This window comes from Neomonachus schauinslandi, chromosome 14 (genome assembly GCF_002201575.2).
Source record: "Neomonachus schauinslandi chromosome 14, ASM220157v2, whole genome shotgun sequence".
Classification (NCBI taxonomy): Eukaryota; Metazoa; Chordata; class Mammalia; order Carnivora; family Phocidae; genus Neomonachus; species Neomonachus schauinslandi.
In genome coordinates this window covers 22,644,931-22,658,376 of record NC_058416.1, presented here as the reverse complement: position 1 = coordinate 22,658,376, position 13,446 = coordinate 22,644,931, and positions in this window count along the sequence as shown.

Here is a 13,446-nt window from a genome sequence, read left to right as displayed (position 1 = left end):
AGCACTGGGAGAAACAGGCATGGTGGTCAATGGCAAGAATTGATTGCGTGACAGTAAAAGATAAGAGGAAAAAGCAATAGGATGATAACTCAAAACTCCAATAGTTCAGGGACATTCACAAAAGGGGGCATCACTGTTAGAGCCCCATAAATCTTCTACTAGAGCTAAAGTTATTCACCCACTCATCTGCCCATCCATTAATTCACTAATTTAGCAGGTATTTGTGTGCCAGGCATTGTTGAGGATCTGCCATATGAAGATGGATAACCCATTGTCCTTGTTTCTGTTTGGCTCAGAGTCTATTTGGGGCAAGAAGTAAGTAACCCAAGAATTACAATAATGTTAGGGAAAATGGTAAGCAAAAGAAAAGAAATGCAAATATATCAGGTGTCTTGGGACCACAGAGAAGAGATACCTAATCCAGCTGGTGGAGAAGGGGAAAGAGGGAAGGAGGTAAGGAAACTGGTAAGAGAGTGTGTTGTCAGGTAAGGAAACAAAACTTGCACTCCATTAGAGCCAAGATAACAAAGAGGATACTCAAACCAAGCCCTATTAGCAACAGCTTCTAATCGGTATTAAATAGCTAAAATGGAACAAAAGTGGAAAGTGACATAGGAGATCCAGCTCTTCTCAGTATGCATCTGAATAATGTTTTGTGGGATTTGTCTTTGCGGAGTCTTTCAGCCAGGAGGAGGTAACTATGTTAATAAGGATATGTACCTTCTTTAAGGGCTCTTTCTGAACAGAATTGGCCACCTGGGTGGTCTCTAATAGTAGTTCTGCCTCTATGTCTGAAATCCTAATGGTAATGATGCCTTAAGATACTGAAATCCTTTGTTCATGTTCATTATTATCTAGTAGATTTAACATATTAACTTTAGAGTGGTAGTTAACAGAACTGCTAATTTGATTTATCAGAACCCTGAGGTAATGAAATGGCTAGCAGTCATGCTTGGTAGGGACGTGTGTGTAAGTGGGGAGGGGATTATGAAAGAAAAGGTAGTGATTCTTTATCAGGGATACTACTAACTCTGGTAGAATTTCTGAGCAAATATAAGGACTTGGGGGTGATTAGTAGGGAGTACTATAATAATAAAGACCCAGAAAGGAGAGAAAAGATGAAAGGTCAATATGAGCTGGGACACCACACATATATTATGTATTTGCTTCTCCTTTCCAGGCAGGAGTCCAGATTTAATTCAGTGCATAGGAGCTGAGAGCACAGTCTATACCTCTGTCAGCCTTTTACCATCATCATCATTAAGAGTAAAGAAGGAGCAGCAGAAACTCAACTCTGCAACCCTGTCCAACACACATATTATCTCATATTAGTTATCACAAGAAACCCGAGGCCTCCTGGTCATCCCTTGTCTCCCAACTATAATTCTTATAAAGATGTGCACATTGCCTGGATCTCTCACATATTCTTTTCCTTAAAAAAAAAAAAAAGATTTACTTATTAGAGCATACATGAGTTGTGGGAGTGGCAGAGGGAGAGGGAGAGAAGCAGGCTCCCCACTGAGCATAGAACCCGACACAGGGCTCGATTTCAAGACCCTGAGATCATGACTTGAGCCGAAACCAAGAGTTGGACTCCCAACCGACTGAGCCCCCCAAGTACCCCCCACATATTCCTTTCCTTTAAGTCATTGCTTCAGTGTCACTTTTCAGTTTAGCATACCGGACAACGACCCCATTCCTCCTATCTGGCTCAACTTACTCTTTTTCCATAGCACATATCACTGTCCAATATGTTATATGATTTATTATGTTTATCATTTATCTATCTCCTCCTTGCTAAAATGCCAACCCCAAGGGCACCTGGGTGGCTCAGTCGTTAAGTGTCTGCCTTCAGCTCAGGTCGTGATCCCAGGGTCCTGGGATCGAGCCCCGCATTGGGCTCCTTGCTCGGTGGGAAGCTTGCTTCTCCCTCTCCCACTCCCCCTGCTTGTGTTCCCTCTCTCACTGTGTCTCTCTCTGTCAAATAAATAAAATCTTAAAAAAAAAAATGCCAATCCCAGGCTAGCAGGTATCATTGACTCTTTTATTCACTGATGTATCACAAGCACCCAGCCTATTACCTGGCAAACAGTAGGGCTCAATAGATGTTTGTTGAAGTGATAATGAATGCATGAGAAATTAAATGTGATAAACTTGTAAATTTTGCCTCGTTTCATGCATCCTTGTGGTAGTGGGGGCTGTAACTTAAGTGTCTTTTGTAGTTTTCCTTAAGGTTTTGTGAGGGCTACATTCACTCACATATTTATTATCAATTAAATGTGTTGCATTGTTCTGATGAATATTAATGGTTGAAAATAGAATTTTGCTAAGAGTAAACAAAATGAGCATATTTTCCCTCTCTGCCAAGAGAAACAATGTCTAGTTATGTGTCTAGAGAAGATAGATTCATGTCTAGAAGAAAATTCCTCTTCTTCTGAATTTAAACCATTATTCAGTAGCTCTGCAATTCCTTAATTTTATCATTCATTTACTACTTACTGAAAGCCTACTATGGGCTAAGCACTTTGTCTTTTGAACAATCCTCAGCCTCAGGGTGCTGTTAGGATCTGGGCTAAGAATTGGGCAGAACAGATAGATGATTTTCTCCTGAGTGTGCATTGATGCCTTTTATGACCAAAGGGGTTTATTCCATAATAAATAAACAAAAGTAATGGCACATAATAAAAAGATTATGTTCATAATGCAAAAATACTTCTGTCCCAAAGAGGAAGACACTCTGGGATCTATAAGCCTAAATATAAAAGGGAAGAAACCATACTTTTTGTCCAAGTGCCATTTTTGGGAACTGCTCCCCTACCATAGGCCCCTAGAAGAAAACACTGTAATGCATCCTCTTGTGATGATTGGATAGCCCAAAGCAGTTCTGCAAATTGTGAATTATTTTAAAGTATAATGTTTTAAATTTGATATTTTTGGAAGTGGTTAGAAAAGTCAAGTATATTGAAGACAACTGATTTTTAATTACATTTTATTTTTTAGTCTTGTAAGAACTACACCTTAGCCCATCCAGCCCACCTTTCTATGTGAACTTAATTTTGCTGTTTGAAGTGCAATTTAATTGTTCAAAGTACTTAACGTATAAAAATACTCTCTATTTAAAAGATGCAAAAGCAGTAGTGAGTATAACTTCCCACTAAGGCTTTGGCTGAGACAAAAAAGCACAAATAAAAGGGAGTTTCTTTGCCCCAAACAGAATGAGCCACCGTTCCTTGGGCAGATGTACCCACACAGGTTAACAATCTTTGCTGATGTAAGAAAAAATTCTGGCTGCCATTGGTACCATGCCAACTGGACATCAGGCCTACCAAACCTGGACATTTAACTGCTGCAAAGGAGCCTTCCCTGTTTCTCGGGCCAACCCACCAGGGGCTGTTTTCAGCTTTTAGGTTTGAATCTCAGATTCATGTGAGAGCAAGGTAGCACTGGCCAGAGTGCATTCCATTGTCATGATCAATGATTTTCTGTGAACTGTCTCTGGACTGAGGGCTAAGGAGAACCACACAAGATCTCCTGCCAACAGTCTGAGCTCTGGCTTCCCAAAACTCCTCAAAAGACTGCACACCAGGGGTGCCTGGATGGCTCAGTTGGTTAAGCGACTGTCTTCAGCTCAGGTCATGATCCTGGAGTCCCAGGATCGAGCCCCGCATCGGGCTCCCTGCTCAGCAGGGAGTCTGCTTCTCCTTCTGACCCTCCCCTCTCTCATGCTCTCTCTCTCTCTATCTCATTCTCTCTCTCAAATAAATAAATAAATAAATAAAATCTTTTAAAAAAAAAAGACTGCACACTAGGCAAAGGCAGCAACCAATGTGGTGGTGTCTGTTGGATGTCGATGTTTGTTCCTTATTTGGGAAAATGCTACACATTTTTATAAGGCTGTAATCCTGAAAAAGGGTGATGTGCATGTATGTTGAGCAAAGGATGGGTACATTTGCAGCTATGAGTGAAATTATTGGAGCTTTCTTTGTGGATATGCAGTGGGAAGTCAAAGGGTAATTATTATTCTTGGTCTGAAGCTGCAAAGAAGTCATTTCCCATAACTAGAGTTAGTCTACCCTTTAAGACATAGGGAAAGAGAGAGAGGTAGCTAAAGTTTTTTTGTTTAATTTTTTCCACCTTATTTATTTTATGTCACAACAACCTATTGTTGCTAGTAACAGCTTGGAAGTGAAAGATTTGAACCTTACTTTGGCATTATTGTGTTTATCATTGCTGCAACAAAAAACATTTCCTTGCCTGAATCTTTGGTGGATATTTAGAATAAATCGCAGTTGTCATAGTAACAGAAACAGAATGACCTGGTGAGAGCAAAGGTTTTGGAGTTGGATAGCCCCAGGTTCATTCCTGGTTCTCTCACATATGGTTGTGACCAAGTTCTTTGAGTCTCAATCCCTCACCATAACATGGGTAGTATAATGTCTGCTCCATAAAATACTTGGGAGAATTACCTTTTCAAAAAGCATTAAAAACATGGAGAATGATGATGAGCACCTAGTAAGCTCTCTGTAAAAGTAGTTTGTATTATATTTAATACAGAGTCAGTGATACAAAGAAAGAAATCAAGCAGTAAATAATGTAAAATGATTTGTACTATTTTTATTTATCTACTAAATCTGAATTTGACTTTTCTGGATAGGCTAATGACATTAAGAATGTGTAGAACACCTTTCTTTACTTTTCCTTATGATGGCCCCAAATGGTGTGTTAAACATGCTCTCTAGAAAGCCGAAAAGAACCCTGACTTGTATCATTTGCTAATTTCTCTGATATAAATATTCCCACTGTGGCCGACTTCAGGCTACCAGCATTTTAACAACCATCTCACAAAAGTTCCGAGTACTAACAGTCGGCTCTTGTGAGCTTGTAGAAGTCAGCAGGCTTCTGCCTTGGGAGGAACCTGAGGCTCAGTCATGTTTATTTTCTTGCCACTGATCAAGCAGTTCGAGTGGGAATTCAGATCTGCTCATCTAGTGCTCTTGCTCTTATTCTATCTGCCTAAAATTGTCTAGGATCACAAGAGTGGGCCGATAAATAGAAAGTAAAGGACTTGTTTCCACATGGATTAGTAGTTTTACACAGAGTGTTAAAGTACTCCTTTCCCCACATACTTGCCAGTACTTGGGAACATCGGATTTAAGTTTTGTTGTTAATCTTCACGAATAAAATTACAGCATATTGTTGCACTTCACACAACTTCAGTAACTAATGTGAAAACAAATTAAAATAAACCCCCTTTCTGTTCAAGCATTAAGTAAGAAAAAATATGTCTCTAAGCAGGGAATCAGTTTTAATTCAAAGTGAACTCTGAAGTAGGTCATTTAGACCTAAAAATACTTTTTTGGTAAAGGCTCTATGTTGTAAATTGTTTCTCTTTGCTGGTAAGGAAAGCCAAGGTTACAGAATATTTATGACTCAGAGAGCTGAACAAAGAACGTACCTGATAAATAATCAGATTGAGACAAAGTAAGATGGAAAACTTGGCTCTTCAAAATTACGGTTGGCAGATTTCTTATGCGGGATTTTTCTTTTCAACCAATGTAAAGAGAAAAAAAGATTCTCTTTTTGTTCAGTTATTTCACTCCTTATATATATTGTGAAATTTTTTCTGAGTTCTGAAACATGCTTAAAATTATGAAAAGTCATAAAGCATAACTGGCGTAAGAGAATATTTCATGAATGCAATGTTTTTATATAATTCATATACAACTAAAGTTACAGACCTCAACCATGTTGTTTTCTAAAACTATAAAACACCGAAACAGTGCCTGGATTTTGAGATAAGTTCCCTTATACACTCTCTTTTAAAAAAAAATTAATTATAGAGAAGGTGCTTTCAACATTATCAAAATTTAATATAAAATTTCCCTTTGATACTAGTGAGATTGTGCCTATTTTCAAATGTTAGTGAATTTCTTTCATGTGAATTTTTTTTCAACATGTTGGTCTTTTCCATTAGAATTGCAGGAATTCTTTATATATGCCAGATATTAATTTTTTGTTATATACATTTTAAATATCTTGTTCTTGCTTGTGCCTCAGTTTTATTTCTGCTTATGGCAGCTTTCCTTAAAAGTATAAAAAAAAAAGCATTTATAAAAATTTACAGCTGATATACTTAATGGCAAAAGACTGAATGCCTTCCTCTTAACGGTGGGAACAAGGCAAATCCATCTGCTCTCACTACTCTTATTAAACATCACATCTGGGGGGGGGGAGCAAGATGGCGGAGGAGTAGGAGACCTGGATTTCGTCTCCTCTCAGGAATTCAGCTGGATAGGGATCAAACCAATCTGAACACCTATGAACTCAACAGGAGATCAAAGAAAAGAATAGCAACAACTCTCTGAACAGGAAAGCGACCACTTTCTGGAAGGTAGGACATGCGGAGAAGTGAATCCAAGGCGATATTCGGGAGGATAGATGGCGGGGGAGGGGCCTCCATCGGCCGCTTCTGGCAAGTGATAGAGCCACGGAGCACAAAATCAGAACTTTTAAAAGTCTGCTCCACTGAGGGACGTCACTCTGGTGGCTAAGCGGGGGGTGGAACCCTCCAGGAGACTGTGGTCTCAGGACCCACGGGTCACAGAAAGACCGGGGGTGCCTGAGTGCAGCAGAGCTCCCAGGTATCAGAGCAGGGAAGCCGGCTGCAGAGGCGGAGCCCAGGCGCGGGCTCTCAGCTTGGGGTTGCCATAAACCGTGATCTGCGGCACAGTCGGGCCCCTGCTCCTCCAGCAGGGACCCAACAAGCGGCAGATCCGGGGAGACTCCCCTTCCTCCCCCGGGAGGAGTGGTGCGGGAGTGCACCACGGGGATCTGCTGGGTTTGGAGACTCCACACGGGGTCGAGTGCCGGAGATAGAAATGCGCGGTCACAGGCCGGGTGAGCACGGAGTGCGGCTGGAGACCGGGGAGACGGGAGTGACTGACTGCTTTTCTCTGGGGGCTCACTGAGGAGCAGGGCCCCGAGTTCTTGGCTCCTCCGGGGCGGAGATTGGGAGGCCGCCATTTTCACTCTCTGCCTCCAAAGCTGTATGGAAAGCTTGCAGGGAACAAAAGCTCCGGAGGGCAAACCCGAGCAGATTACTTAGCTGGGAGGGGGCAAGGGCGGGGCAATTCGCCTCCAGCAAAAACATTTGGAAACCATGGCAACAGGCCCCTCCCCAGAAGATCAGCGAGAACAGCCAGCCAAGACCAAGTTTACCGATCAATGAGAACGGCAGAACTCCAGCGCTAGGGGAATACTACACATAGAATTCATGGCTTTGTTACCATGATTCTTTAGTCTTTCAAAGTTAATTTTTTTTTAACTGTTTTTTTTTTAATTTTTCTTTTTCCCTTTTTCAACCAACATCATATCAATCCCTTTTTTAAAAAAACATTTTTATTTTTCATTTTTAGAGTCATATTCTATCCCTTCATAGTAGTTACCCATATTTTTGGCATATACATATAAGTTGTTCTCTCTTTAAAATTTTGAGATAGTTTCTTCTAACAGATCAAAATATACCCTAAATCTCTAGTATATGGTTGTTTTTCTACTCCCCTGCCTGATCACATTCTCTCCCTTTTTTTTCTTTTTTCTTTTTTTAAATCCTCTTCTTTCTTTTTTCAAACAACTTATCAACTCCTTTTATAAAATTTTTTATAATTTCCATCTTTACAGTCATATTCCATCCCTTCATCATATCAACCCTTATTTTTATACATATATAAGTTTTTCTTTCTTTAAAATTTTGGGAGGCACTTTCTTCTAACAGACCAAAATACACCCAAAATCTAGTGTGTGGCATTGATCTATATACCAGCCTGATCATATTTGATCACATTCTGGTTTTTTGTTGTTGTTGTTTTGTTTTGTTCTGTTTTTGTTTGTTTTTATCTTTATCTTTTTTTTTTCTCTCTTTCCCTTTCTTTTCCCACTGCTTCAGGTCTTTTCTGATTTGTTTAGAGTATATTTTCTGGGGATATTGTTACTTTGCTAGCATTTTGTTCTCTCATTCGTCTATTATCCTCTGCACAAAATGACAAGATGGAAAAAATCACCTCAACAAAAAAAACAAGAGGTAGTACCAACTGCCAGGGACCTACTCAATACGGACATTAGTACGATGTCAGATCTAGAGTTCAGAATCATCACTTTAAAGATACTAGCTGGGCTTGAGAAAAACATGGAAGTTATTAGAGAAACCCTTTTTGGAGAAGTAAAAGAACTAAAATCTAACCAAGTTGAAATCAAAAAGGCTATTAATGAGGTGCAATAAAAAATGGAGGCAATAACTGCTAGGATAAATGAGGCAGAAGAGAGAATCAGTGATATAGAAGACCAAATGATGGAAAATAAAGAAGCTGAGAAAAAGAGAGATAAACAACTACTGGATCATGAGGGCAGAATTCGAGAGATAAGCGATACCATAAGACGAAACAACATTAGAATAATTGGGATCCCAGAAGAAGAAGAAAGAGAGAGAGGGGCAGAAGGTATAATGGAGAAAATTATAGCAGAGAACTTCCCTAATTAGGGGAAGGAAACAGGCATCAAAATCCAGGAAGCACAGAGAACCCCTCTCAAAATCAATAAAAATAGGTCAACACCCCGACATCTAATAGTAAAACTTAACGAGTCTCATAGACAAAGAGAAAATCCTGAAAGCAGCTCGGGAGAAGAGATATGTAACCTACAAGGGTAGAAACATTAGATTGGCAACAGACCTATCCACAGAGACCTGGCAGGCCAGAAAGGACTGGCAGGATATATTCAGAGCACTAAATGAGAAAAATATGCAGCCAAGAATACTATATCCATCTACGCTGTGATTGAAAATTGAAGGAGAGATAAAAAGCTTCTGGGACAAACAAAAACTAAAGGAATTTGCAAACACGAAACCAGCCCTACAAGAAATCTTGAAAGGGGTCCTCTAAGCAAAGAGAGAGCCTAAAAGCAACATAGACCAGAAAGGAACACAGACAATATACGGTAATAGTCACCTTACAGGCAATACAATGGCACTAAATTCCTATCTTTCAATAGTTACCCTGAATGTAAATGGGCTCAATGCCCCAATCAAAAGACACAGGCTATCAGACTGGATTAAAAAACAAGACCCGGGCGCCTGGGTGGCTCAGTTGGTTAAGCGACTGCCTTCGGCTCAGGTCATGATCCTGGAGTCCCGGGATCGAGTCCCGCATCGGGCTCCCTGCTCGGCAGGGAGTCTGCTTCTCCCTCTGACCCTCCTCCCTCTCATGCTCTCTGTATCTCATTCTCTCTGTCTCAAATAAATAAATAAAATCTTTAAAAAAAAAAAAAGACCCATCGATATGCTGTCTGCAAGAGACTCATTTTAGACCCAAAGACACCCCCAGATTGAAAGTGAGGGGGTGGAAAACCATTTACCATGCTAATGGACACCAAAAGAAAGCTGGGGTGGCAATCCTTATATCAGACAAATTAGATTTTAAACCAAAGACTGTAATAAGAGATGAGGAAGGACACTATATCCTACTTAAAGGGTCTATCCAACAAGAAGATCTAACAATTGTAAATATCTATGCCCCTAACATGGGAGCAGCCAATTATATAAGGCAATTAATAACAAAAGCAAAGAAACATATTGACAACAAAACAATAATAGTGGGGGACTTTAACAACCCCCTCACTGAAATGGACAGATCAGGAAATAAAGACTTTAAATGACACACTGGACCAAATGGACTTCACAGACATATTCAGAACATTGCATCCCAAAGCAACGGAATATGCATTCTTCTCTAGTGCCCATGGAACATTCTCCAGAATCGATCACATCCTAGGTCATAAATCCGGTCTCAACCGGTACCAAAAGATTGGGATCATTCCTTGCCTATTTTCAGACCACAGTGCTTTGAAACTAGAACTCAATCACAAGAGGAAAGTTGGAAAGAACTCAAATATGGAGGCTAAAGAGCATCCTACTGAAGAATGAATGGGTCAGGGGGGCGGAGCAAGATGGCGGAGGAGTAGGAGACCTGGATTTCGTCTCCTCTCAGGAATTCAGCTGGATAGGGATCAAACCATTCTGAACACCTACAAACTCAACAGGAGGTCGAAGAAAAGAAGAGCAACAACTCTCTCATCAGAAAAGCGACCACTTTCTGGAAGGTAGGACGTGTGGAGAAGTGAATCCGAGGCGATATTCGGGAGGATAGACGGCGGGGGAGGGGCCTCCGGCGGCCGCTTCTGGCAAGTGATAGAGCCACGGAGCACAAAATCGGAACTTTTAAAAGTCTGCTCCACTGAGGGACGTCACTCTGGTGGCTAAGCGGGGGGTGGAACCCTCCGGGACAGTGTGGTCTCAGGACCCACGGGTCACAGAAAGACTGGGGGTGCCTGAGTGTGGCAGAGCTCCCAGGTATCGGAGCAGGGAAGCCAGCTGCAGAGGCGGAGCCCAGGCGCGGGCTCTCAGCTCGGGGTTGTCATAGACCGTGATCCGCGGCACAGTCGGGCCCCTGCTCCTCCAGCAGGGACCCAACAAGCGGCCGATCCGGGGAGACTCACCTTCCTCCCCCGGGAGGAGCCGCGCGTGAGTGCGCCGCAGGGATCTGCTGGGTTTGGAGACTCCACCCGGGGTCGGGTGCCAGAGATAGAAACGCGCGGTCACAGGCCGGGTGAGCACGGAGTGCGGCTGGAGACCGGGGAGACGGGAGTGACTGACGGCTTTTCTCTGGGGGCTCACTGAGAAGCGGGACCCCGAGTTCTCGGCTCCTCTGCGGCAGAGATTGGGAGGCCGCCATTTTCACTCTCCGCCTCCAAAGCTGTACGGAAAGCTCGCAGGGAACAAAAGCCCCGGAGAGCAAACCCCAGCAGATTACTTAGCTGGGAGGGGGCAAGGGCGGGGCAATTCTGCCTCCAGCAAAGACATTTGGAAACCACGGCAACAGGCCCCTCCCCAGAAGATCAGCGAGAACAGCCAGCCAAGACCAAGTTTACCCATCAATGAGAACGGCAGAACTCCAGCTCTAGGGGACTACTGCACGTAGAATTCATGGCTTTTTTACCATGATTCTGTAGTCTTTCAAAGTTAATTTTTTTTTAACTGTCTTTTTTTCTTTTTTTATTCTTTTTGAATTTTTCTTTTTCCCTTTTTCAACCAACATCTTATCAATCCCTTTTTCTTAAAAAAAAAAACATTTTTATTTTTCATTTTTAGAGTCATATTCTATCCCTTCATAGTAGTTACCCATATTTTTGGCTTATATATATAAGTTGTTCTCTCTTTAAAATTTTGAGATAGTTTCTTCTAACAGATCAAAATATACCCTAAATCTCTAGTATATGGTGTTTTCTGTTCCCCTGCCTGATCACATCCTCTCCCTTTTTTTTTTCTTTTTTTAAATCCTCTTCTTTCTTTTTTCAAACAACTTCGTATCAATTCCTTTTATAAAATTTTTTATAATTTCCATCTTTACAGTCATATTCCATCCTTTCATCATATCAACCCTTATTTATGTACATATATAAGTTTTTCTTTCTTTAAAATTTTGGGAGGCACTTTCTTCTAAAAGACCAAAATACACCCCAAATCTAGTGTGTGGCACTGATCATATTTGATCACATTCTGGTTTTTTTGTTGTTGTTTTGTTTTGTTTGTTTTTGTTTTTATCTTTATCTTTTTCTTTTTTTTCTTTTTCTTTTTTCTCTCTTTCCCTTTCTTTTCCCACTGCTTCAGGTTTTTTCTGATTTGTTTAGAGTATATTTTCTGGGGACGTTGTTACTCTGCTAGCATTTTGTTCTCTCATTAATCTATTCTCCTCTGCACAAAATGACAAGACGGAAAAAATCACCTCAACAAAAAGAACAAGAGGTAGTACCGACTGCCAGGGACCTACTCAATACGGACATTAGTACAATGTCAGATCTAGAGTTCAGAATCATCACTTTAAAGATACTAGCTGGGCTTGAAAAAAATATGGAAGTTATTAGAGAAACCCTTTCTGGAGAAGTAAAAGAACTAAAATCCAACCAAGTAGAAATCAAAAAGGCTATTAATGAGGTGCAATCAAAAATGGGGGCGCTAACTGCTAGAATAAATGAGGCAGAAGAGAGAATCAGTAATATAGAAGATGAAATGATGGAAAATAAAGAAGCTGAGAAAAAGAGAGATAAGCGATACCATAAGACGAAACAACATTAGAATAATTGGGATCCCAGAAGAAGAAGAAAGAGAGAGAGGGGCAGAAGGTATAATGGAGCAAATTATAGCAGAGAACTTCCCTAATTTGGGGAAGGAAACAGGCATGAAAATCCAGGAAGCACAGAGAACCCCTCTCAAAATCAATAAAAATAGGTCAACACCCCGACATCTAATAGTAAAACTTACGAGTCTCATAGACAAAGAGAAAATCCTGAAAGCAGCTCGGGAGAAGAGATATGTAACCTACAAGGGTAGAAACATTAGATTGGCAACAGACCTATCCACAGAGACCTGGCAGGCCAGAAAGGACTGGCAGGATATATTCAGAGCACTAAACGAGAAAAATATGCAGCCAAGAATACTATATCCAGCTAAGCTGTCATTGAAAATTGAAGGAGAGATAAAAAGCTTCCAGGACAAACAAAAACTAAAGGAATTTGCAAACACAAAACCAGCCCTACAGGAAATCTTGAAAGGAGTCCTCTAAGCAAAGAGAGACCCCAAAAGCAACATAGATCAGAAAGGAACACAGACAATATACGGTAACAGTCACCTTACAGGCAATACAATGGCACTAAATTCCTATCTTTCAATAGTTACCCTGAATGTAAATGGGCTCAATGCCCCAATCAAAAGACACAGGCTATCAGACTGGATTAAAAAACAAGACCCATCGATATGCTGTCTGCAAGAGACTCATTTTCGACCCAAAGACACCCCCAGATTGAAAGTGAGGGGGTGGAAAACCATTTACCATGCTAATGGACACCAAAAGAAAGCTGGGGTGGCAATCCTTATATCAGACAAATTAGATTTTAAACCAAAGACTGTAATAAGAGATGAGAAAGGACACTATATCATACTTAAAGGATCTATCCAACAAGAAGATCTAACAATTGTAAATATCTATGCCCCTAACATGGGAGCAGCCAATTATACAAGCCAATTAATAACAAAAGCAAAGAAACACATCGACAACAATACAATAATAGTGGGGGACTTTAACACCCCCCTCACTGAAATGGACAGATCATCTAAGCAAAAGATCAACAAGGAAATAAAGACTTTAAATGACACACTGGACCAAATGGACTTTACAGACATATTCAGAACATTCCACCCCAAAGCAACGGAATACACATTCTTCTCTAGTGCCCATGGAACATTCTCCAGAATAGATCACATCCTAGGTCATAAATCAGGTCTCAACCGGTACCAAAAGATTGGGATCATTCCCTGCCTATTTTCAGACCACAATGCTT